The following is a 27,173-nucleotide window of genomic DNA, read 5'->3' on the forward strand; positions in this document are numbered from 1 at the left end:
CCGAGGCAGGAGAATCACTTGAACCTGGGAGGCAGAGGTTGCGGTGAGCCGCCGAGATGGCACCATTGCACTCCAGCCTGGGCAACAAGAGTGAAACTCTGTCTCAGAAAAAAAAAAAGAAGGTTAATTTACAGTGTATTCTGCCACCTATTTCATACAACAAAACAACTTTTGCCCCAATCTTCAAGTCAAATTAAAACTCAGCCGTGCCATGTTTATTTAATAGCTTCATACTTCATGCACCTCTAGTACAGCGTAATGTTTTTCAGTTTGAGATACGTGAGTCATCTCTCTATGGTAAGGCCAATCCTTTATATAGCTATTCACTGTAATCCAGCCAACACTGGTAGAACACATACTACATGTGAGGCACATCGCCAGATGGTAGTCTTGAACTAGGGAGTTATATGCCCCCACCATTCAGAGGCTGATTTTTGGGTAACGTTCATGGCACAAATGCCACATGTAGTGAGGACTCAGTAACTATAGTCGTGAACTGCACAACAACATTTTAGACAATGATGGATTGCATATACATTGGCAGTCCCATAAGATTATACTGGAGCCAAAAAGTTGTCTAATGATGTCATTAGCCATTGTAGTGTTCTAGCACAACACATTGCTTGCTAGTTTGTGGTGATACTGGTGTAAACAAACCTAGTGCTCTGATATTTGTGTAAAAGTCTAGCACATGCAATTATGAACAGTACATAATACTTGATAATGTTAATATGTTATCAGTTTATATATTTGCTATAGTTTTATTGTTATTTTAGAATGTACCCCTACCAAAAAAAAGTTAACTGTAAAAAAGCCTTGGGAAGGTCCTTCAGGAGGTATCTAGAAGAAGGCATTGTTACCATAGGAGATGACAGTTCCATGCATGTTATTGCCCCTGAAGTCCTTCCTTTGGGACAAGATGTGGAGGTAGAACACAGTGATACTGATGATACTGTGTAGACCTAGGCTAATGTGTATGTGTGTGTCTTAGTTTTTAACAAAAACATTTAACGAGTAAAAATAAAAAAAATTAAAAATAGAAAAACGTTTATAGAATAAAGGTATAGAGAAAGAAAATATTTTGTGCAGCTATACAATATGCTTGTGTTTTAAGCTAAATGTTATTACAAAAGAGTCAAAAGGTTAAAAAATTGAAGCTTATAAATCAAAAAGTTACAGTAAACTAAAGTTAATTTATTATTGAAGAAAGAAATTTTAAAAATAAATTTAATGTAGCCTAAGTGTATAATGTTTATATAAAAATGATAGTAGTTTACAGTAATGTTCTAGGCTTTCACATTCACTCGCTGCTCAGTCACTGACTTACCCACCCAGAGCAACTTTCCAGCCCTGAGAGCTTCAGTCATGCCCTATAAGTGCCCTATATAGGTGTACCATTTTTATCTTTCATACCATATTTTGCTGTACCTTTTCTATGTTCCGATATGCTTAGATATGCAAATACCATTGTGTTACAATGGCTTACAGTATTCAATACAGTAACATACTAGTACAAGTTTGTAGACTAGGAACAGTATCTGTACCATATAGCCTAGGTGTGTCATAGGCTATACCATCCAGGTTTGTGTAAGTACACTTTATAGTGTTCACACAATGAATAAATCACCTAATAATGCATTTCTCAGAATATATCCCCATTGTTATATATAACCATGTGACCATGGTTCCTCTTGATTTTCAGGTCATGGGTCCTGGAGCTCAGACCCATGGTAGTGGCAGTGTCTTAGTCTCTACAGTAAGGAAGGGTTTGAAGGAGAGACTGAGCTTTCCTTAAGCAAACCAGTTTTGCCTTTATCTATTTAAGTACATTTTTACTTAAAGCTTTGATTTTTATAGATATCCTTTATCCAGTTGAAAAGTTCTATTTCCAGATCTCTGAGAGTTTTGACCAATAATGTTGAATTTTATGAAATGATTTTTCCTCAACTATTGAGATTATCATATAGTTTTTATTTTTTAGTTTAATATGGTGAATTACATTACGCCCATGCTGGAGTGCCACGGCTGCTCATAGCTCACTGTAACCTCGAACTACTGGACTCAAGGGATTCTCCCAAGTAGCTAGGACTGCAGATACACGCCTCCAGGACTGGCTAATTTTTTAATTTTTTATAAAGACAGGGCCTCACTATCTTGCCCAGGTTAGTCTCAAACTACTGGGCTCAAGAGATGTCCCAAAGCACTGAGATTGCAGGTGTGAGCCACCATGCCCAGCCCACTGACTGATCTTTTAAACGTTAAGAAAATGTTGTATTACTGGAACATATGTATTATCCTTTTTATGTATTACTGGATTCAATTTGCTAAAAATGTTTTGTTGTTCATGAGAGCTATTGGTTTATAGTTTTCTTTTCTTGTCTTTTTCTCATTTTTGTATAAGATTAATGCTGACCTCGTATGTTGGTATGTATTCTCTCCTTTTCATTTTTTTGGAAGGGTTTGTGCAGAATTGATAATATGTCTTCCTTATATATTTGGTAGAATTCACGAGTGAAACCGTCAAGGCTTAGAGTTTATTTTGGGGTCAGGTTTTTAACTGCCAAGTCAATTTATTTAATAAGTACACATCAGGTTGTCTATCTCTTCTTGAGTAACCTTTGTTGTTTGTGTCTTTAAATACATTTGTTCATTTCCTCTATGTTGGCCTATTAATTGGCATAAAGTCATAACATTCCCATATTATACTTTTAACAGCTATAAAATCTATAATGATGTTACCTTTATACTCTTTAATGTTGGTAATTAGGTCTTTCTTCCTGATCAGTCTAGCTAGAGGTAGAAAGTGAGACAAAGAGAGAGAAAGAAAGTGTCACTCTGTCACCCAGGCTGGAGTGCAGTGGCATGATCTTGGCTCACTGCAACCTCCACCTCCTGGGCTCAACCTGACTAATTTTTGTATTTTTAGTAGAGGCAGGGTTTTGCCATGTTGGCCTGCCTAGTCTTGAACTCCTGGCCTTAAATGATCCACCCGCCTTGGCCTCCCAAAATGCTGGGATTGCAGGCATGAGCCACTGTGCCCAGCCAGAGGTTTGTACATTTGAGTGCTTGGTTTAATTGATTTTTTAAAATATTTTCTGTTTTCCATGTTATTGATTTGTATACTAATTTTATTTTTTCTACTTATCTTTGCTTTAATTTGCCCTTCTTTTTCTAGTTTATATAGGTGGAAGCTGAGGTCATTGATATCTTTCTATTCCTGGTTTTCTTGCACACATGCCCTGGTCAGTATTCAGCTGAAGCCTCTGCAGAGCTGCAGAGTTCTCCCTCTGAGCAGCTGTCTCTTCTCTGGTACTGTTTCCTATGAACCCTCACTGCCTTACTCTCCTTAGTTTCATCTCCTCAGCTCAAGATGTACTTTGTGTATGTTTTCCCATACCCTGGGAAACTCTTTTGCAGAAAACTGGGGTACTTGCAGGGCTCACTTTGTTTGCTTCTCATCTCTTAGAAAGCACTTTCCTTTGTTGCCTGATGTCTAGTGTCTTGCAAACTATTTTTTTATCCATTCTGTTTATCTTTTAGTAGTTTCAGGCAGGAGAGTAAATCTGGTTCCTGTGACTTTATCTTGCCTCAAAGAGGAAGTCTGGACTGTATTTCTAACTTTTTTTCTGTGTTTTATCCCTTTCTGTATCTGGTATAGTACCATTTGCATGGAGCAAAGCTCCATGTGTACATATAAAGTATACAGGGATACAAGGCAGAATGCCTAAGTTTGAATCCCCTGTGCATAGAGTAACTGATTATGTACTTTGAGCATTTAACCTCTTTAAATGTAGTAATCTATCCTACTCAGTCTAAAAATACTAAGAATGATCATATAGTGAGCATGTGCCATGTGACAAGCACTGCTCAAGAGCTTTATGTAATTATCTAATACTCACAAAACAGTTTAGCAAAGATTACCGCATGTAATCGTCACAGCATTTTTATATGACAAATTTTATTAATCCACATTTTATGATGAGAAACTGGTCCTTTGGCCAAATTAAGTCTTTTGCATCAGGTTGCTCTACTCAGCTGGTATTATACTCAGAGTCCAAACAAATCCCCTGCCTATGTCATATTGTCATGTTTGGCGGGTTTGTAAAAATTAAAAGAAGTAAAATGTAATAGTTAATTTTATGTGTCTGTTTGATTGGGCTAAGGAATACCCAGATAGCTGGTGAAACATTATTTCTGTGTGTGTCCATTGGAATGTTCCCAGAAGAGCATAATGTTTGAATTGGAAGACTGAGTAAAGAATGTCACTCTCCCCAGTGTGGCTGGGCATCGTCCAATCCACTAAGGGCCAGGCAGATCAGAAACGTAGAGGAAGGGTGACTTTGCCTTCTGCTTGAGCTGGAACATTGGTGTTCTCCTGCCCTCAAGCATCAGCCTCCCAATCCTCTGACCTTCAGGCTTAGACTGAAATTATATCACAGACTTTCCTGGGCCTCTATCTTATAAGTGGTGAGTCCTGAGACTTCTTAGCTTCAACTAATCTCTTTCTGTATAAATATATATCGTATTGTTTCTGTTTCTCTGGAGAATATAGACTAATATATAATGGATACAAAAATGTTTTACAGAATGTAAAGCCTGGCGAAAAATAGTAACGTTTGGTAAATAATAATTCAGTATCAGAAAATTTAGCTCATTTCTGACTAGTTCTGTATATAACTCTAAAGCCAAAAACAAAACAAAACAAAACTGTCCATTTCCCAATTTCTAGAAGTAATCTTCAAGGACTTTGAGATACTTTGTTGTTTAATATGTTTATAACTCATCATGGGTTATAAACAAGAAGAATTAGAAGTTTACTTCACAGATTTGCTAAGAGTGAAAAGTATTTCTCTTTGTTGCCTGAATCCAGATAGCAGATATAGGGCCCAGTTCATTTTCTACATGTTGGCCTTCAATTTTCTACACTTTGCTCGTTAGTGAAGGACTCAAATGAAGCGAATATTTTATCTTGTCTCTGCTTATCAGACACAGCTGGAGCAACAAGTCCATTCTGCCTGTCAAGCCAAACTTCAGGCTAAGTTAGGGCCTCTGCTCTATGTGGGGAAAGAATATGACTTGACATGATCCAGGCGATGTACATTTGGACTGGTTTGCAGACCGTTCCACATTTGTTGTAAACAGTTTGGGAATCTACAGTCATGTCTAAGGTTACATATGGAAAAAATGTGTTTTTTTTTTTCTTTTGTTGTTGTTGTTGAAAGAACTGTGCAAATAAGACCAGGGAGGGAGCTGGCTCACTCCTTTCTTGCTATGTGAGAATGCTGACTTTCCAATTTTTAACAAAAGGATCTCAGGCTTTTCCTTCTTGAATGACCCATGACACAAGGTTGAGGTCACTAGAGGGAGAAAACCATTGTGGACTTTATAAACAAATAGAACAGTTTTAGAGTTCTGATTGCCTTGTAAGTTTTCACGACATGTTCTCAAATCAAATAGCAGAGCTGATGGCACATCAATGTAGTGCTTTTAATGCATCCATTGAGAAAACTTTTGAAATTCTGAATTCCAGTTCTCTGAAAGGACTGAAATTACAGACTAGAATGTTATTTATTTCTCTGCTTTGGAAATAAAAACCTGCTTGTTTGTTGTTTGGTTTTTCCTTTAGTTTCTAATCCTGTCTGACAGAAGTATTCATCCATAGAATGTATTCTGGTCCACCACTTCCCTCTGGTCCTACAGATTTCTCATGTTAAGCAGAATTTGTTTCAGAACAAAAACACTAGGCACACTGAGTTATATTTTCCAATCAGAAAGTGCCAACGTGCAGATTAAGAGTTCAGTGCTGCCACACTTGGCCAACAAACTAAAAATATTTCTGTTGAAATAACCCAGAGTCATTATCTCTTCATTCATCCATTCATTCAACTATTTGAAAATAATTTTTCTCTTCTGCTAAAAGGATATACTTCTTTAAATAAGCAGCCACTAGAAATTCTGGTCCAATCACACAGTTTTGTTCAATTTGTTCAACTGAGAAGCAGTTTCAGATTCCTTTTCAAAGCTTCAGCTTTATCTGTAAAATAGTGATGACTACTACTTCATTAGATAGTTGTGTAAATTAAACTGATTAAGATTTATTAAGTAGATATCATATAGTAGGCATTTTCTGACCGGCCGGGCGCGGTGGCTCAAGCCTGTAATCCCAGCACTTTGGGAGGCTGAGACGGGCAGATCACGAGGTCAGGAGATCGAGACCATCCTGGCTAACACTGTGAAACCGCGTCTCTACTAAAAAATGCAAAAAAACTAGCCAGGAGAGGTGGCGGGCGCCTGTAGTCCCAGCTACTCGGGAGGCTGAGGTAGGAGAATGGCGTGAACCCGGGAGGCGGAGATTGCAGTGAGCTGAGATCTGGCCACTGCACTCCAGCCTGGGTGACAGAGCGAGACTCCGTCTCAAAAAAAATAAATAAAATAAAATAAAATAAAATGTTAATTCTGAGGCTGTATTCTCATTTCTCATTAAAGTTTATATGTATCATCCAGAAGTAATAAAGTCTTATGGATGAATATTTAATCATGGCCTAAAAACTTTTTAATGTGAGATAAGAAAAGCTTACTGAGCCAAAGTCAGAACATGGGAGCTCTAGTAGTGTTACTGTATGCAGTGAGTAATTTAATCTTGGGTAAGACCTCTTATAGCCTGCTGATAGTTACTCATCTCCAAGGCTGAACTTACATCTTTCCAGGCTCCAGCAACTCCCTTGCTAAAAAGAACTACCTTGTCATTATATAGTGTTTCTTTATTTGAGTTGATTATATTACTGAATAATTTTTATTTTTATCTAAGTTGAACACGTAAGTTTAAAATACTAATAGTGCTGAATCTTATAATGGAAAAGTTAGTCTTCTTCTCCATCTTCCACCACTAATTTTAGCCGATCACTTTCAAAACACTTTTAGCGATTTCTTTGACAATTACCACCACATATCTAAATAACGTTCTTATAATAGTATTCTTGATTGTCTTGTCAGTCTTATTATTTATTGACATACCTGTATAGGAAAGAAGAATTTAACACTGCTGTCATAGACACACATACACCCCCCCCCCACACACACACCCCTTCTGTTCCATCCTTCTCATATTGTATGTCATAAATTTTAGTTAGATATTCAAAATTTATGTTATTGTTCACAGTTAATTCAGGTTATAAATATAATAATTATATATAACTGTATTTTTTTCCTTGCACAACTTTTTTGTTTCCATGAAGGTTATAAATTTATTGCTTTCCTGTTTGTTTAGTTTTCTTCATAGTGTCACTAATTCATTCAAAAATCTTTACAAAAAGTATAAATATCATTTTGCTACATATAAACACATCTGGTAATCTCAGTTTGTGGAATAAATTGCACTTCGAGTTCTCCATTGTCCTATGCCAAACTGGACTAGTTGCTCTGTAGCTGTACCATGTAACTGATTTCATGGAAATTTATCTCTTTTCACCATCCTCCTGGGATACTCTTCCTCTCACTCTGTAATGAACCCTCTTTTTCCTGGATTTTCCATCTTCATTTTACTTTTACTCATTTTAGAAAAGCACATCCTCCAGGAGTGTTTTCTAAAAAGAAGATAATGGTTTTTGTTTTTGAGATCTTTCATATCTGAAAATGTCTTTATTCTACACTTATGTGTAATTGATAGTTTACTGCGGTATAGAATTAAAGATCAGAAATATTTTTTCTACATATTTTAAAGCATTACCCCATTGTCTTCCAGTTTCCAGTGTTGCTATTAAAAAGTCAGATGTTATTTTGATTTTCAATACTTTCTAGGTAAACTGTTTTTTGTTTTGTTTTAATATCTGTAAACTTAAATTTTTAGTATTTGGAAAGTTCACAGTTATATGTTCTTATGCAGATATATTTTCATTTATTATACTGGTTTTTTGGTGGAGTCTTTCAAATTGGAAATGCATCTTTCCAGTCTTAACTACTGAAAATAATTTTCTTTAAGTAATAATTCTAACATGCTCTAAAGTCACAAACTGAAAAGTCACTTTCAATATTGTTTTCTTTGTCATTAGAATTACTGCTTGACATCATAAGTGAATAAAGTGGCTGGAGTTAGGAGAATAGGATAGGCACTTCTCAACAAATATTGAGACATTGAATTTTCTGGAATAAGTTTCTTTAACCTGTTATAAAATAGGTGCTTTCCTGATTTACGGTAGGTGATGAATAAGGCCTATCCTGTTTTCTAACATAGATATACCACTGCGAAATCCCTTTTCATCCAAACAAAATGGAAGACATTCATGAGTAGCTTAAATGTTTCCCAAGTGAGAACAGTATGTCCAATAATAGAGTGTCATGAAATTTATTCTCAGTTTCTTGGTATTATAATATATTGCTAATATATAATATTAGCATATATAATATAACAATATATAATATATTGCTAATATATTAGCAATGAATAGGCACCATTCACTCTAAAATTGAGGAATTCTTAGATTTGCATTTGGAATTGAAGTAAATGCAATTTTGCAGGAATGTGCATTAATATAACCCTTAGGAGAATGTTGATATTTACTTTACAAAATATTTATTAATGCCAGTTTTTCATCATTTTTATTCAGAGCTGTGAAAGAAAAGAGTATTTCTAACTGAATGAAAAAGAGTAGGGCTAAAAATTAGTGTACCTAGCATATATTCTCCTAATTATGCTTATCAGAGCAATTGCGCTATAGAATTGCAACCTCCTTTATTAGACATTTTAAGGAAATTACACATTCCACAGGGAAATTTAGGCACATTCCCTTATTTTCATTTTACTGATTTTTAATTAAAATCTTTCTCAAAGATATTATTTATTTGGCTAACTTAAACCAGGATCACACTTTTAACAGACTCTGCTGAATATTATTGCTCCTCAACTGAGGATAAAGTTACATCCTAATAAACTCATTGTAAGTTGAAAATATTGAAGTCAAAAGTGCATTTAATACACCTAACCTACTGAATGTCATAGCTTAGCCAAGCTGACCTTAAACATTCTCAGAACACTTTCATTAGCATGCATTGGGCAAAATCATCTAACTCAAAGCCTATTTCATAATGAAGTGTTGAATATCTAATGTAACCTATTGAACACTATACTGAAAGTGAAAAATAGTGGTTGTATGAGTATTCAAGTACCATTTTTACTGAATATGTATCACTCTGTCACCATAATAAAGTTGAAAATGTGTTAGTTGAACTGTCACAAGTCGGAGACTTTCTGTATGATGTAAATTTTTCTTGGTAAGTCAAGATCATCATTCTACATTAATGATTATGTTAAACTTTAGGAGAGTTATGTCCTTAGGGGTCATGAAGTTGCGCAGTGCAATTGGTCCTAAATTTAATGATTCAGGGAAATTATGGTTTTTGAGAAGCTCCTACCACTCAGTAAGAGAAAGCAAAGTAACCCAATTTTTAAAAAATGAACACACATTTTACAGAAAAGAAATAAGAAACAGCTTATAAACATATGAAAAGATTCTCAGTCTCTTGGTGAACAGAGAAACACAAATTAAAACCACAATGAGCTTCCACTGCACATCTTTATTATAAAATGTCTGACAAAACCAAGTGTTAGCCAGGATATGGAGCTGTAGAACTTCTTTATACTGCCAGCAAATTTTTATAACTCTGTGGAAAACAACTTGGCATTACACAATAAAGTTGAATATGCACATCTTAACAACCCAGAAATTCCACCCTTAGATATAAACCCTGGAGAAAATCTTATACATATGTAGAAGAAGATGTACATAAGTATGCTCCTGACAGTATAGCTTAAAACAAAAACTAAAACAACCTAAATATAGATGTGCTATAAAAGAGAGATGAATTGAGTTGAATGCACCTGTAGTCCCAGCTACTCAGGAGACTGAGGCAGGAGCATTGCATGAGGCCAGGAGTTTGCGACCAGTCTGTGCAACATGGTGAGACCCCATCTGATATGGTTTGGATTTATGTCCCCACCCGAATCTCATGTCGAATTATAATCCCCAGTGTTGGAGTAGGGACCTGGTGAGAAGTGATTGGATCATGGGAGTGGATTCCCCCCTTGCTGTTCTCATGATAGTGAGTGCTTGTGAGATTTGATTGTTTACAAGTGTGTAGCATTTCCCTCTTTGCTCCCTTTCTTCTTCTCCTGCCATCTAAGATGTGTCTGCTTCCCCTTCACCTTCAGCCATGATTGAAAGTTTCCTGAGGCCTCCTCAGCCATGCTTCCTGTCCAGCCTGCAGAACTGTGAGTCAATTAAATCTCTTTTCTTATAAATTACCTAGTTTTAGATATTTCTTTGTAGCAGTGTGAAAACAGACAAATACGCCATCTCTAACAAAATTAGAAAATAGCTGAGCACTGCACTCCAACCTGGGCAACAGAGTGAGACTTCCATCTCTTAAAAAAAAAAACAAAACAGAGATAGATGAGTTATGGTGTACTTATACACTGGAATCCCATCCATCAGTGAAAATTACTGCATTAAAACTATGTGCATCAATATGGATGAATGTTATAGTGTTGAGGGGGAAATAATAAAGTTTTAGAAAGATATATACAAGCATTATTCAATTAATATAAAGTTAAAGATCTGGATATACTAAATATATATTTTATATTTTGTAGGATATATAAAGTTTGGTTCAACTATAAAGAAAAGCAGAGAAACTATTAACAAGATATTCAGTGTATTTACCTAAAAGGAGGGTAGGTAGGAGTATGATCACAGAGAGACATATAGAGGAATTCAAATGAATGATAATGTTCTATTTCTTTAGTATGATTTAGTTCAACCAACATTTACTAAATGCCCACTGCATGCCAGGCACTGATAGACGTACTTGGAATACAAGTTCAAACAAAGCAAAGACTCTTCTCTTCATGGAGCATGTATTCCACAAGGAAAGGCAAATAAATAAATAGAATGTAATAAAGTATTAAATTCTTACTGTGTTAGAAGGTGATAAGTTCTATGAAAAAAATGAGTTAAGAAGGCTAAGGCAGATTAGAGTGGGTGTATAGGTTGCAGAATTAAGTAGGATGATAAGGGTAGGCTTCACTGAGAAGGTGACATTTAAGCCATGATTTGAAGGAAGTGAGCCATATCAGTATCCAGGGGAGTAGCATTTCAGGCAAAGGGAATAGCCAGTGCTTTGACCTTAAATACGTATTTTCTTCTCTAAGTAAGTGAGCTGCCAGAAGTAGTACAAAATGACTAGAGTGATTAGTGAGAAGAATCAAATGTCTAGAATAAATGGAAACTTAAGATTCAAGAAGAGAGATCTCATGGGAGCATTGTGATTTCTCTACCCACCATTCCCCTGAACCTAGTCTCATGCTCCTTAAGAGTACACCAGTTAGCACTAAGGAAAGGGAAGGAAAGTTAAGCAAAGGATAGGGACAGGGACAGAAGAGGAGGGAGAAAAGAAAGAAAAACCCAAAGGACTGCTGCTCAGCTGAGATGATGTCAATGCAATTCCTATAACTGATGAGAAGAAACTTTTTGTTAGACAAATTGCATTTCTCTCGATGTTTCTAAAAGGACAAGGGAAAATCTTAGGAAAAGGAAGACAAACAAGATTCATCTCTGGGACTCCATGCTCAAATTCCTGTAATGTCTTCAATAGCACTTTTGACAGTGGTGGATTCATTTACAGTGAAATGATGTCATAGAGAGAGGCAAAAAATTAGTGTTTTCTATATTATTTTAAAGAAGCACGAGAGAACAGTGTGCTTTATAGACGTTCAAAAGATTTGTACCGATCTTGGAGTTTTAAGGAAAAGAAACTATGGTTAGAAATGAAAATGATGGGCCAGGCGAGGTGGCTCAAGCCTATAATCCCAGCACTTTGGGAGGCCAAGATAGGCGGATCACGAGGTCAGGAGATCGAGACTCTTCTGGCTAACATGGTGAAACCCCGTCTCTACTAAAAAATACAAAAAACTAGCCGGGCAAGGTGGCAGGCGCCTGTAGTCCCAGCTACTTGGGAGGCTGAGGCAGGAGAATGGCATAAACCCAGGAGGTGGAGCTTGCAGTGAGCCGAGATCACCCATGGCACTCCAGCCTGGATGACAGAGCGAGACTCTGTCTCAAAAAAAAAAAAAAAAAATGAAAATGATATTTGGTCCCCTAGGAATTTACAACTTACAGTGAGAAAACAAATACATATGTAAGCAAAGAAGTGAAAGAGGTAGGTGGGAATATGCAACTATCCAGGCAGCATGTTCAAGCACTGGTGCTCTGGTGTGGGCTGTTTCTAAATTCCAGCATATAGTTTATGACAATTCATCCTCCTGAGACTCTTAAGACTGAAGGCAGAGAGAATGTTAATGAACAATTTCTGGTCTAGAACAGGCCTTCCAGCCCCTCTCCCACATTTCATCCAATAAGTCAACCCCATCCAGTCTTAACATATATAACATTTTGATACTCAGATCTCACCCTGAGTTGGGATCCCAGACCTGACCTAGGACTCAGAGAAAATAAAGGTATCTTTTCCCAACACATCTGAGACAAGGAGAAATACCAAGGTGAAAGATTCAAACGAAGCCAAGAAACACGCAGGGAAACTCAGAGGAAAAAGTCTCTGAGGAAATGTCAGTAAGAGTCCAAATCTGGGGTGTGGGGCAGGTACAGAGAGAGCCAAGGGTTTAGAACTAGAATGGTGAGAGCAAGCACAGTTAGGCAAGGATCAAAAGGGAGGTGAGAGTGGGAGCTGAGAAGCTTGAACATCTGTTAACATTTGCAGCTTGATTTTATGGGTTTGTGTGGGTGTGTTAGCCTGGCTTAAAAGTATCAGGGGTGGGGCAGCCACTTGGCACAGCCCAAAACCACATGGACCTCCAATGGTGGAGCTGAGAGACCAGGCTGGAAAAGACTTGTGGGACTGCTCACTCCTTAGGACTGTGTACCAGCAGCAGGTGAAGACATTTTAAAACAGGAAAAACTAAGCCATACCATTTCTCATGTGAGAAGAAAAGGGAAAAGAAGAGCATTTGGTGTAACTATGTGAATGTGGGCCCTGACATTGTGTTTAAACTGCTCCATTTACAAAGTTTTGTGACTTTGTGCAAATAACTTGAAATTTCTGAGCCTAAATGTTTTCATCTTTAAGGTGGAGATTTTAATATGCAACTCACAGGTATTGATATTGTTACATATAAAATAATATTACGTATACATGTAAATATATTTACACATGAGTTGATTGTATAGTGCCTTGAACATAATAGATGCTCAATCATTGGCAGTTACCTTTTTCCTCTCTTGTTATTGTCATGTTCCTTGATGAATGATTAAATTAGTAATTGATTACTTATCAGTGGGTACTATTTATATAAAATGTAAGTAAACTATGGACTTTAGTTAACAATAATGTATTAATATTAGTCATCAATTGTAATAAAAGCATAACTAATGTAAGGTACTAATAATAGGAAAAAACTCTATGGGGAGAGAAGAGGGAGTTTATGGAAACTCTTTACTTTCCACTCAATTTTCTATAAACCTAAAACTTCTCTGAAAAGTAAAGTCTATTAATTTTTTAAAGTTTTTTGATCTTCATCTGCACTACCTTGTGCAGGTAAAGATAAAGAAGTGAAAGATAAGATCTCTATTTCCTAGAATTTTACAGTTTAATTAAAAACACAGATATTCATAGGAGAAGAACTAGTTTGTGGAGATAAGATACACCTTTTTAAGAGGTTAAACCAGGATTTCACAACAACAGCACAATTGACACATTGGACCACATAATTCTTTATCATCAGGGCTGTCCAATGGTGGATTTTAGGATGTTTACCAACAAGTCTCCAGATTTTGCCATGTGTCTCTTGGGAGGCAAAATTTCTCCTAGATGAGAATCCCTTGGTTAAATAAGAAATCTTCTTCTTTCTTCTTCCAGCCCCACTTTCCATTGATCTATCAGCCAGTCCTGTAGTGTCTGGCCTTTTCTTGCCTTAGATTTTATTTTTTCGCTATGGGATACACCCTGCAACATATCCTCCACCACAACCAAGTCCCCATCATCTATTGTCTGGACCACGTCGGTAGACTGCTAAATCACCCTACCTGATCTCACTGCTTCTGCATTATCTTCTTCAGTGTATTCTTCCTACAGGAGCCAGCAATCTTTAAAAAGAAAAAAAAAAAAATCCAAAGCATATGAATCCTCCTATCTCAACCATCTTATGCTGAGATTCTCCACTTAGGAGGACCTTAGTGGGGATTAAACTCCAGCCTTTATCTCCCCAGCACAATGTGGCAGCTGAAGCCTCTGCTTAGCAATTTACTCTTCATCTCTTGCTTTTTTTTCTGAGTTTCTTGGAGCTTTTCCCTATACATGCACAGCTTAGCAATCATCCAGTACTTTGAGGGGAAACTACACAAAACTTTTGGGTTTGCTTTCCTGCAATTCTCACCTCCCTGGGATTTTGCCCTTCAAGAAAAAAAAAAAAAAAAAAAAAGCCAAGGTGAATATGAAGCTGTGTTTCACTTCTCTCAGGAATCGTAGCCCCTCAAGTCCTATCAGAGGTGGTTACTCTTCAATGCCTTGAAACTGTTGTTTTGTGTGCTTCATTTAGCTTTTGAAGTTATTTTCAGTGACAGGATTGCTCAAATTCAAGCTATTCCATCATGGCTGGTACCAGAAGTCCTTACACTGAGATTTTTAAAAATCTCCCAGGTGATTCTACAGGGTAGCCGAGATTGAGGACTGCTTCAAGTGGTTTACCACTGCATTTAGATTTAACAATTTGCAGCAATTCTTCTTGACCAATAAGTCCGACAAACCCCAGGGGCTTCACTGCCTTATTCACCAGTGTATCTATAGCATCTGGAACAGTATGTGGCACATAGTCAGTTGAATTAGATATAGTATAAAAATTAATCTACAGTGTCAAAATTAATATAAAAGCCATCACAAAGAAATATCCCACTTTAAGGACAAATGAGAAGTGTAAAGAATGCAATAACAGCTTAGAGAAATAAAAGATGAGTATGATCTATTATTAACAATAAGAAGCTTTCCAAATTAAAAAATAAATTAGTGCCACATCTCTCTATATGAGTCTAAGCTTATCTAACTGCACTGGCTTTAAGTGGAAAATGAGGTCAATGAAATATGAAGAATGGTTTTTGGTGATGCCATAAAATGTGTGTGTCAGTGTTCAATACTTCCCTCCTGGGGTCAACAACTTCAGAGAGGCCTTGCAAGAAAATGATTTTAGCTAAGGAGTCAGAAAGCTCCAAAGAATATGTTTGGCAGTTTTAGACTTAGAAACATTGCAGATTAGAGGAACCAGCTGGCCCAGCATTTGAATTTGCTAAAATGTGAGCTCAAATCAAGGCCAGACGAAATGATAAAAACAAAACAAAACTTGCTGTCAGGATCTCAGAGTTTAAAGACATTAAGGAGGCCAGGTGCGGTGGCTCATGCCTGTAACCCCAACACTTTGGGAGGCTGAGGTGGGTGGATCATTTGAGGTCAAGAGTTTGAGACCAGCCTGGCCAACAGGGTAAAACCCCATCTCTATTTTAAAAATACAAAAATTAGGCAGGCATAGTGGTGCATACCTGTAATCCTAGCTACTATGGAGACTGAGACAGGAGAGTTGCATGAACCCGGGGCAGGGGTGTTTGCAGGGGCAGAGTTTGCAGTGAGCCGACATCGCACCACTACACTCCAGCCTGGGCGACAGAGGGAGACTCTGTTTAGAAAAAGAGAGAGAGAGAGAGAGATTATGGAAAACAAGGACAGCATTATGCTCTGTTAATATAAGGTCCTGCAACTTGAATTGATATTGGCTTAAGAAAAAGAGGAATATTTTGCAATTGACATTGGCCTAAGAAAAGTCAATGCCAATTGACATTGGCCTAAGAAAAAGAGGAAAATATTTTTCTCCATTTTTCTGAGGCCTGCATTAGCCCCAAATACCTTATGTCTCTTCTTAGGGTCTTGGAAAACAGAGGGTTTTCCAGGTTGTTTTAGTACCTCAGAGTGACTAATATAGGGAAGGCCAGTGAAATGTCTTGGTGTCCCTACTATTCCTGTTAAGATAATATTTCTATAGTATAAAATCCTCCTCCTTGAAAGTTTTAGTAAAGTCTCATATGATCACAAACACACACATGCAATACAATCTAAAAAGCCAGGGTGGGGCTGCCTAGCTTTCTGTAGAGCTGGTTACTTATAGCTCAAAGGTTAGATGTTACAAATTGAAATAAAAACATCTGGTAGGTATGCTAGATAGTTTTATTATTTCAACTGTGATATGTAGGGATTTGGTAAAAATAATAGTGGGGCTAACTCATAGGGAGCTGTGTTTTCCTGAGGACCTTGGAAGCTGAATCCCAGGGATGACCCAGTTCAGTATAACCCTCGTCCATCAGGAAGCTGACACTTCTTGGCTTCTGTCCTAGCTACAATACATATTGGGCATATGCCTTTAAAATGACACCTCTAGTCTTGAGAAACCACAATACGGGCTGAATGCACTGCCTCTGAACCTAAAAACAGTTGTGTTAGTTTTCTAGGTAGCAAAGTACCATAAACCATGTGGTTTAAAACAACAGAAATGTAAAGTCTCACAGTTCCGGAGGCTAAGATTCCAAAATCAAGTTATTTGCAGGTCCCTGCTCCCTCTGAAACCCACAGGGGAATCTTTCCTTGCTTCTAGTAGTTTGCTGTCATCTTTTGCATTCCTTGGCTTGTAGCCATGTAATTCCAATCTCTGACTTTATCAAGTGGCATTCTTCCTGTGGGTATGTCTTCTTAGAAGGACTAGTCCCATTAACCTAAGGGCACACTCTACTCCAGTATGATCTCATCTTGACCAATTACAACTGCCATGACCCTATTTTCCCAGTATGGCCACATTCAGAGGTATTAGTGGTTAAGACTTCAACGTATCTTTCTTGTGGGGAACACAGCTCAACCCATAACAGCACTTATGTGAGTGATCACATCAGCCACACTAGAGATAAGAAGAAAACTATTTCCTCAGTGACAGACGCTCATTCTCTATTAATGATATTCTACAGGAGTGGACACAAACAGCTGCATGAAACATACCTCATTCTCTCTGCAGGGTCCTCTGCTTCTCTTTTTCCCACAATTGATCTCTCTTTGTTTAATCATGTGGAAAAGAGCCATATACCATTCACTGGTGATAGTGCAAAGCTTTTGACTAGAAGAAAGCCTCTATTGATATTTATGGAGAGTTACTACCTTGAAAGGGTTAACTTTCACTTGGGCTTAATGTTTGCTACTGCTTCCAAGGACTCAAGCTGAAGGATGCAACTCTACTATTTTCTGAGCTAGCCTAACAGTGGAAATCAGAAGGTATCTGCCTTTTTTTTTTTTTTAATCTGCCTTTCCAGTTTGTTTGCCAAGGTCATGTCTCCCCTTCATAGAAGCCATTCACACTTCACATACCAGCCAGTTAACTATGGCTCTGAGGTTATTAGAGAGATGGGAGAGAAAGAAACTCCCAGACTTTTTTTCCCCCCAATTGTCTGGAAAAAAAAGACCACTAAGGTCTTAGAAGAGGGCATCTATGCCCAGGGGTCCCTCAGCAGTGGTAAATGTTTGAAGTTTGAGGAGATAAGAAGCAAACATCCAGTTTATAGCACTGTTATTAACCAGGATTTCCTCAAGAGCAACAGCCAGCTGTGTATGAAATTGTTAGGAACACCAGAGGAGGATATTTACGTAACAGTTGTACTGAATTTGCATATATCCACTCAAATTATATCAGCTGTTCTAAGACAGCTTTAGAAGTTAAAACTGTTTTACAGGCATACTTCATTTTATTGTACTTTGCTTTGTAGCCCTTGACAAATAATGAATTTTTTTTTTTTTTTTTTTTCAAATTGAAGTTTTGTGGCATCTCTGTATTGAGCAAGTCAGAGAAAGTGTTTTAGGCCCTTGGTAAGTAAGAAAGTATAAATCATCATAATCTTGTTGATATTTGTGTATTGACAAAATGAATTTGTTGAAATGATTTTAAGCTTAGGGAGAGTTCTAAATATGAATATAGATCACATTCAAACAGGTAGTATGCATTAATGTTACATGAAATAGAGAGCTACCACTAGGCTTAAAATGCTGCAGAATTATTGTGTTCCAAGGAAAGAATCAGTGTTTATTTTCTCTGTTTCTCTGCTTTCAGTTTTCATTTTCCTGTTTCTCAAAGATGTTGAGCATGGAACATGTGCTTGACAGAGAGAGCATCATGACATTACGAGTCTGCTAAACTCTCCATCCTAGGTAGGATTTTCTAGAGTTTACCCAAATATCACACATGTGATAAATGCTTTATCAGACATTGACAGTCTTTCCACCTCTCCTGCCTGCCCTACCTTTACCTCACTCCACCCCACGGAGTAACCCAAGCTCCATTGATAGGGAAACATAAGCTGGATAAAGGCTGATTTGGTTCTGGGCTGTTTCAGGTGAAATCAAATGATTTGGTTCTGGACTTTTCTGAAATACTTCCTGGTCCATTCAGAGAGGACTTATGGGGTTGGGTGAAGTTTTCAAACCCCAATTTGCCTTTGTCAAGTGGAGACAAATTATTTTAGGAAACCGAGCCAGTCCCACCCTGAATTAGTCTATATTAAACTGCACCACAGAGCCATCTTGTCTCTGGAGCTGCCTCCACGTTGGCCTTCTATGACTTTCTAACCTACCTCCTCTTGCACTGCCTGGACTATGTTTTCAGCCCTTATGCTCAGGAGGTACAAATGCCTTTTGTGTAAAAAGCTGTAAAAAGGCAGCTCGAGTGTCACTTGTCATTATTTTCAGAAGGAGAATTCTGGCCCTCATTGAAGCTGTGGGTTTGACAGTTTCCCAGGATTTCTCACAATCACTTTTTCTTTTTCTTCCACAGTTTAACACTACTCTGCTCCCTTTTCGGCCTTGCTGTTACATTCATTAGGAACTGTGTTGCCACAGTTGCTTTTTCTATTTTTGATATTTGCTTAGGCTAAAATATCAGACTTGTTCTGGCATGATGCTGGCCCAAATTAGAGAGAAAGCCAACAGAATAGTCAGGAATAGAATCTCAAATCTTCAAAATTCTGCTAATCTGCTAAGTTTAACATTTCTATGAGAGTGAATGAGCAGGTTTCACATTTGTGAGTTTGGGAAGAAAGTAAAAATTTCCCCTCTGGATCCATGACCAGATTTCATTTTTCTAGTGTGTTTGATATACCATGCCAGTTGCTGTGGGCACAAGATGAACAAGGCATCATCCCTCTCCCCAGGAGCTCACTGCCCCTCACGCATCAGGTTCAGTGCATGCCAGCTCAACCACAGGAAATCCCAGTGTCCAAGCTTTGCCCACACTGTTTGATAAACTGAATCCTGAGCATATGTAACTTAGAATATGCCTCATGTTCCACCCTCTGCAATGAACTGTTAACCCTTTCAAGGTAGAAGCAAGACCTTCTGGGATTTTCCAGTATCTAGGACCCTATATGTAATCATTCCTATCTGACAGACACTGGGTTGCACTTAAGAGTTTGTAAAATATTCCTATAATATTCCTATGATTAGCAGCATCTGTAATATGGTCAGGACAGCTGCTATTATCCACTTTACCGATAACAAAACTGAGACTGAGATCGCACGGCTCAGGCAGCCATTGTCAGGTAACAAGAAAAGCAGTTGTAGAGCTGGAACTAGAGCTGAGGTCTTGACAATTTCTCCTGTTTTTCTTGCCACAATTTACTCAAACCCAGTAATCTGATAGTAGTCATCTAAAACCATTCTTAACATTCTCGTATGTCTTTATGATGGACAGACAGGAGAAAATACTGGTTTAATCAACTTGCTACTGATATCCTGAAAATAACATCTCTACCTCAAATCCTTGTTTTAGAACAAGGAGAGAACAAGGAAAAAAAAAAAAGAAGAAAAAAAAAGCGAGATGATGTAACTTGGTAGTTAAACTACTTTGGGCAAGTTGCTGAATTTACTAAACTTCCATTTCTTCACCTGTCAAGTTGGAATAATATTAGTATATATTCATATATAGTAGATGCCCAACAAATATTAGCTATAATTATTGCTATCATAATTATAATTGTAATTATACTAAAACAAACAAAATCAAATCTTAAGCAGCTCTGGCTAGTTTGGAATGTCCTGAGCCTTTTTGAGAAAACTTTTAGGTTGGTGCAAAAGTAATTGAGGTTTTTGCCGTTAAAAGTTACTTTGCTATCACTTTTAATGGCAGAAACCAAAATTACTTTTGCACCAACCTAATAGAAGTCAAGTCTTGGGTCCTGTCACTTTGAAAGGGCATTTTCCTAGATGGCATTGCTTTTGAGGAATTCAGGAAAGAAGAGGAAGGTGGAGATGAGGAAAGAAAAAGAAAATTAGCAATAGATTTACTCAATCAGACTTATTTCCTTTTAAAGGCACTATCGTCTCATGGTGTCTTAGCACAATGACATGTCTAGATATTTTCTTGCAAAAGAAAATGAGTACCTTCCTAGAGAAGTGGATGCTGAGGTAGAGGCTATGAAGCTGGCAACTGTGATTTAAAGAGAATTTAGGAGTTTAACTTTGGTGTGGTTCAAGATCTCCCAGGACATGTTCTGGGAGTGAAATACAGAACTCTAAACAATGGTACTAGCAATTGATGTTGAACATAACTCATAGACATCCATGAAATTTATAGCTTAATGAGCCTCATACACATACGCTAAAGGAAGATAAAGTGAGACAAAGCTAAATGGGAAAAAAATCCAAATTAATATTCCTCTGAAATTATTTTTGGGTTATAGAATTCAAATATGAAAAAGCTGTAAGGCTTTAAAAAAGCAGCTACTGATTACTTACAAATAGGGTGTGGATAAATTATTTTGTATAGTTTTTCCTAATTAAGAGATCCAAAAAAATTGGAAGAATTTTGTATTTTCCGATAGGGATATTTGACCTGCACTGTGCAGAAGGGGTGGGGACACTATGGTTTTGAAAGGGCCTAAGAACATTCATTTACATGCTGCAATTATGTTCTGGTTTGGTCCAAAAGTCCTTCCCCAAGGAGCCACCTACAGTATCAGAGGGTCAAAGTTTATTTTGGATTGAATAAAGATGAGGCATGTGAGAAGCTTACGCATACAAACTTTTTTTAAATGCAGGAACCACAGTCTTTTCCATTTCCTCTTTAAAACTGAAGACTGCGAAATCCATCAAGGAGACAAATTCATTCATTTTAAACATGTTATATAACTCAGGATTGTTAGATCAGGAAATGAAATGGAAAAGTCATTTCTGCCATCAGGCTTGTAGCAGTCTGTGGTGGCATTTTACTATTTAATGTATGTTGTTGGGGACCATTAGCCTCATGTGGCTTTACATTGGAAACTTTAATCTGACCACCTGTACTTGCTATATATGGATATTTACAAACTTTTTTCATAACTTTTTATAGAAATTTGTAGTCTATATCAAGTTATACAAATGATCTAGTCACTGGCATACATTATTCAGTGCTTGCAAAGTTACATACTTTTAATTATGCTAAGATATTTTCCTGAAGTAATCAAGCATATGTTTGCCTGCTGCCTTTTCACATTCATTACTTACAGCATCTAGAAACTTCCAAAATATTTTTATGCCATGCAAGAAGGTTATTTATGTGAAGAGGCATCCAGTTCAATTAGCTCTAATCCCATTAAATTATGCAGCTACTTTTTTATGCCTTATTATGCATACGCTATGCTATAATGACAGATGCCTCATTTGTATAACCTGATGCATTCATTATTTTGGTTTCAATTACACTCTCATGAATAAGCTGTACAAAAGTCACGCTATTTCCCTTTTGTTTCTCATGTTTCCCATTGACCCTACTCCTCCAACCCTTTTGTGAGAGATGAAAGTCAAAATGCATACATATAGAATACAACATTGTTCCAATTTTGTTTGAATTCTTAAGTGAAAACAGTCACTCTAGAGTTCACCATAAAGTGAGCAAAATCCCAAAATAAGCTTTGGCAATGTAGTCACCAGGAAATTCCTATGGAAGAAAGTCTAATATCTGTGCTGATGAACAGGACACAGTCCTTCTCAGAGTGGCTGAAGCAAGATTCTTAGAATACAGTAGATAGTCCATATATATGGTTGTTGAACTGAACCTTTGGTGTCACCTGGGAAATCTGACTAATTACAACAGAGATAGCAGGTTTGGGGAAAAAACTAAAAACTTCATGGGACATTATAGCATGAGGATATTGGTGGCATCCCATGAATTCACTTTGAAGAAGGGAGAAAGATGACTGGAAGAGATGGAGAATTATTTCAAAATTTTTTCATTTGATAGTGAATGTCTGAATTTATAAGGTTTCATTTATATAACATTTTGTATATAATATTTAATAGCACTGGTTGAGAGTATATTTAAATTCTCAATTTTAGAGGAAACACCACCACCATTTCACCATTAAGAGTAATGTTTGCAATAGGTTTATTGGAAAACAGCCTTTTATCAAATTAGGAAAGTTTCTATTTCTAGCTTCTAACAGTATTTATCATGAATGGATACTAAATTTTATCAAAATTTTTAATATTAATTATAAAGATAATCATATGAGATTTTTGCCTTTTGTTCTATTAATGTGGTAAATTACTTAGATTTTGATTGTTAAATCAATCTTGCAATTCTGTAAATCTAATTTGCTTAAAATGTATGATCCTTTTTATAGACTATTGGATTCTGTTTGCCAGTTTTCTGTTTAGGATCTTTGTCTTAATGTCAAGAGTGAGATTGGACTGTACTTTTTTTCTTGCAATGTCACTGTCAGGTTTTGGTGACAAGTTTGTGTGCTGGCTTCAAGCAGACTCTTCTTGTGCTCCTCCCGGTCTTGAAGAAGTAGCCTACCAAGAAGTAAATGCTCTGCATAGAAAGGAACCTCTAGGGACTACATAGAAAGGGTAGCCTCTAGGGACTAAAAGTGGCCACCAGCAAGAAACTAAAGCCTCAGTCCAGCAGCTGCAAAGAAATTAATTCTTCCAACAACCTGTGGGAACTTGGAAGTGATTCTTTCCCTAGTCAAGCTTCCAGATGAGAACACAGCCTAGATGATAACCTTGATTGTGGCCTTGTAAGGCCCTGAACAGAAGACCCAGATCAGTTAACCCTGGTCTCCCGTCCCACAGAAACCATAACATAATAAACATAAATTGTTTTAAGCATCTAAATTTGTGGTAATTTGTTATATAGCAATAGAAAACTAATACATTTCCTGTTTTTTAAACATGTTCCATCAATACTTGAGCACTTCCTTACCTTATGACCAACAGGATATTCCTGGCTCAGCTTGTACTTTCTCTGAATAAACATGGAATTAATCATTTTTCCGAGGATCTCTGCTACCTTTTGGTGGAGAATGGAATTTAGAAAACAAGGCCTGAGTGCTAGGTGTGTCAATACTCTTAGAGTGTTTTGTTCTTAGACCTTCCCATTGGATAGAGCTAGGGGATATGTGTGTGTGTGTGTTTGTGTGTGTGTGTGTGTGTGTATGTGTACTCAAATTTGCATCTATATTTATATCAGTCTCTATCTGCTGCAAAACATAGGTTCTTACTGAAACCCTGCATTCTAACCCAGTACCACAGGGTTCATTCCACTTTTCTTTCTTCCTATATGTGTAACTCTCTTCTCTGATAGGAGAAACCTGACTCCTATTATTCTCAATATGTTTACTTACTGGATAAATTCTTTCTGTGTGTAACAATCTCCCATCATCTTCATTATCTCCTTTGCTTCACAGATTCCCTCCTCACCCTGTTGAGTCTCTACCAATGCCCTACTATCCTCAAAGGCACTAGGCCCCATGTAATGGATTATGAACTAAATTATCCACGAAAGGAGGAAGGTCTAGTTATTTTTAATTAAGCACCAGAGATTGTATATGAAAATCTATAGGAATAATGTGAAGCCCAGTGTGATGTTTTATTCCCCCAAAGAGTATGTACCTTGTTGCAGGCAGCTAAAGTCCTTAGCAATGCCAGTTCACCTAATACAGACTCATAATTGAGATCAGTTGAAACTGGGCTTTCATCACTACAAGGACTAGTTCAAGTTGACTCTTACTCCTGGTTTCTAATCCAAAACCTCCCTCTTAGGAAGCCCTTGAACTCCAGCTTTTGTCCCCCTTAGCCCCATAAGGCTGAAAAAAGCTCTACTCAGTTTCTCAGCTACTTCTTCCAGAATTGGAAGAAACTGCTAGGAGAAAAAAGGCCCTCAAAACAGGTCTCAGCTCTCTGGAGTTGCTTCTTCTTCCAGGTATTACTCCCATCATTTTTTCACCATGTTACTAGCTTTCTGATGTATTCAAGAATTTTTTAAAGTATATTTTGTCCAATTATCCTAGTTAGTATCACTAGGGGAGAGGTACAAATTATCTAGTCCTTCATTACTGGGAGAAAAGTCTTCTATTGGTAGCTTCCTATTTTTAAACTAACATATAGTGAATACTTAGTGTTCTTAGTGCCATTTAAACATTTTGTGTGCTTTATCTCGTATAACTTTTACAACCTCCTTAGAGATCAGTACTATTATTAACCTATTTTACAGTTGAAGATCCAACATTTAGTGAGATTCACTGTCTTGTGCAGGGTCACATAGCAGTAAGCAGAGGCCAGCTCAGGTCTGTCTGACTGCAAGGCCCAGGATTAAAATACTGAGCTGTGTCATTTCCCACCATTAACTTTCACAGCTTAGAAACATAAGCACCCTGTAGGGACAGTCTTAGTTACCAGCCTATTCAGACAATTTAGAGAGGGAATAGAACAGACTTTTTTTTATTTGCTTAAATGGCTCTGAGCCAGGGACAAAAATAGCACTCAAGTTTGGGCCCAAAGTGCCACATTTATTGCTTCCTGTTATCCAAACAAGAACTGTGATGGATTTGAAATTAAATTAAATTACAAGACTCAAATGGGGGAAAATGTCACTATCCTAAACCTACCTTTATATATTTTGTGGCATAAATTAAAGCTTTTTTTTCCTCCTCCCATCGTAGGAATCTGTCAGTTGACATAAAATTGTGTACCATGACCGGATGTGATAGAGGCAGACAAGCAAGATGTGTCTCACTGATGCATCTGGACAGGAAACCTTAAATATGGTTTTCTTTTCTTAAAAAAAGAAATCCCAGCCACATATGTTTTTGTTTTTCTTCTCAGCATTTGGTACATGAAAACATAGGGCATGTTATTGCAGGTAGCAATTCTCCAGAGAGTGATAGTACTGTTTGAAAGATTTTAGGAGCCCTCAAATTCTTCCAGGGATGAAGATCCAGGTATTTTGATCTGATACTTTAAAATATATACATATTTATTTACACTCTTTTGTGTACAAACTGGAACAAGTTGCCTACATTCTCTTGAAAATTTTGGGAAGTTACTTCTATTTCAGAAATACTTTTCTGTCAGCAAAATGTTATTAGTGAGGACATGAAACTCGATTTCGGAACTTCCAGGTTCTCTGGGGACCATACTTTTATTGTATCACACTGAATTTTGAAATGTAACAATCTGGTCTTTCTTCAAAGAAGTCAGAACACCTTCCAAGATGATAAGCACTCTTCCTTATATGGCATTTGTGAAGTCTGTAAAGAATAAAGGGCTGATGAATGTTAATTGATTTCTGCTAGTAGACTTGAGGCATTCTATGCTGACTCCAACTACACAGCCAAATGTAGAGTCACTAGAAACAGTATTCCAGGCTTTCTTTGCATTGCTCTTTTATCTATTTTGTCTCTGTTCCCGTTTTGGCTCCATTCAAGCTGCTAATAATTTTCTATAGCAGGTTCCCATTTGGTTGGTAATATTTGATCATGGTCAGGTTACATTCTACCTGGATTCCAGGACTGGTAACTAAATAGCTATGGGGGCATTTAACCACACAATAGGAATCTCTCATCTTTCAGCTGGTGTAGAGTCTTCTGAGAGAAGCAACAACATTAAGTCATTAATCAATATTCCAGTGGAGCTGCTTTTATTGAATCGACTTGGTATAATCAGGTCCGGACTGAGAAAAGTGAGAGCCCTAGATAAGATAATAATGAAGCACCCATCAGACTAATGTGTTTAAAGTACTTTTTAAATAATTATTTAGTGGAGACAGTGAAAAATGGTTTCCAATATTGGAAATAAAACACTACTGACTTCATGTTTTAGATAAGAACTTTATAACATGCAATTACTGGAACTAGACTACTTCTTGGGAGGCATGTAGAGTTATGTAAAATGTGAATAAAATAAATCTCTTTTTCACAGTAAATGCTTCAATCCCATGAATTACTCAGACTCAGCATTTCAGTTTCAGGTGCCTGGGAAATGGCTGGTCTCAGAGCTGGTGGTACAGCTACATTGTACCATAAAACTTATTTATATGTACTTCAAAAGATTAAACTAGGAGATGAGGTGTGGCATTTTTCCCTCTACTGTGACCCAAGGAAACCTTTTTTTAAATTTGTATTTTTATTTCAATAGTGTTTGGGGTGCAGGTAGTTTTTGGTTACATGAGTAAGTTCTTTGGTGGTGATTTCTGAGATTTTAGAGCACCCGTCACCCAAGCAGTGTACATTGTACCCAATATGTAGTCTTTCGTCCCTCACCCACCTCCCAGTGTTCCCTCCTGAGTCCCCAAGGGAACAGTTTCTTCAGCAGATTCTCATTTGGTAAGATCAATTTCTGTTTTACTAGATATGTATGAAGTCACATATAGAAATCTGAGTCAACTGGTACTGAATTTCTAATTCATCGAAGACAATGTTTTAATGTTTCTTATAAACTAGCACCCCAGGAATATGTCTTGCAGGCTGGCCCCTTGCTTTAGCTCTTGGTGTGATATTATCAGCCATACCATGACCTGAATAAATTTGTCTTTAAGAAGAATCTTTATGACATTAAATTGTGTCATCTTTATTAGGGACATAAGAGCAATTCCATTTTAGTCTTAATTCTAAGAATGACTTCTAAGCAATTGGTCAGTTTTTACTTAAACACTATGAATTGGGCGATTGATTCATTTTTTTTTTTTTTTAGTTCTTGTTGTTAAAACATTGAGTCAAATAATAACCCACTCTTAGAAAACTCATGGGTAGAAAGAAACATATTTAAAATTAACCTTA

This window comes from Colobus angolensis, unplaced genomic scaffold (genome assembly GCF_000951035.1).
Source record: "Colobus angolensis palliatus isolate OR3802 unplaced genomic scaffold, Cang.pa_1.0 Scaffold41, whole genome shotgun sequence".
Classification (NCBI taxonomy): domain Eukaryota; kingdom Metazoa; phylum Chordata; class Mammalia; order Primates; family Cercopithecidae; genus Colobus; species Colobus angolensis.